Source organism: Notamacropus eugenii, chromosome 2, assembly GCF_028372415.1.
Source record: "Notamacropus eugenii isolate mMacEug1 chromosome 2, mMacEug1.pri_v2, whole genome shotgun sequence".
NCBI lineage: Eukaryota > Metazoa > Chordata > Mammalia > Diprotodontia > Macropodidae > Notamacropus > Notamacropus eugenii.
In genome coordinates, this window is record NC_092873.1 from 353,550,133 (window position 1) to 353,551,195 (window position 1,063).

Genomic DNA, 1,063 nt, shown 5'->3' on the forward strand with positions numbered 1-1,063 from the left:
GGCCAAAGGAAGTTAAGTGTAGCCTAGTGCCTACTGAGGGTGTAGGTAGACAACAAAGTCAACTCTTCAGTCTGGACCAGTAGAGGTGTGTTCTCCCAGAGATAAGTCTAAAAGACAAAATGATCCCCCAAAAAATCAATTTTCTTTTTTTGTTCAACAGATGCATTGTGATGAATCCTGGGGATTCAGGACACTTTAGACCAAGGGTATGATGCATCCAATCCCAACCTGCAAAAGACAGTTAACATTTTCATTGAGCATTTATACCTTGGAAATTCTGAATGGCTACAAATCAGAGCTTGATTGATTGCTTTGTTAGCTGTCAAGAATTAAGAAAGTGTTCAAGTAAATTAAACTTGAAAGTATTTGTGCATGCAGTTTTTTCCCCTAGAGCCACACCCCTGGTTCAGACCAAAAAGAGTAGCTGCCTTGGGGAGAGCTGCTTCAAAGGATCATGTGGTCAAAGTCCTCTACCACTTCATGTTGACTATAAACAGTCTGACCTCTCAGATAGATGTAGAGCTCTATCCCCTGAGCAAAGCTGCCTGCCCTCTTTCTCTTAACTCACTATTAGGTTTACCCCTTCCTTGGCGGCAGATGAGGAGAAAGCAATTTGAATGTCATAGGTCCCCCTTTCAATTCTTGCTCACCCTTGATTAATAACTGAGGAAGAGTTACAGATAGTGGGCATAATGCCAACAAAGGACTTGAAACAACTGAGTAAATGACTATGCCAACAAGCTGTCAAAATTGAGATTCCAAACCAACATTTGGACAATCTGAGAATTGGAAGCATTAAGAATTTCTGGGATTCTTGGTATTTTTATTACTGTTTTAGAAAGCCCATGCCCCCTCTCTTTCATGTGCCCCATTTAAGGTCAATCAGATAATTTTTTGAAACCATAAAACTGGGGGATTATCTCATTGTTATGCAGGGCACTTTCTCCATCCACAAGAATAGTTTGCCTGTCTCTTTCAGGTGCTGCTTTAAGTTGTATTGGAGGGGAGGGGAAAGAAGAAAAGAGCAATATTTCTTCCAAAGGGGAAGGAGCAAGGGCATGCA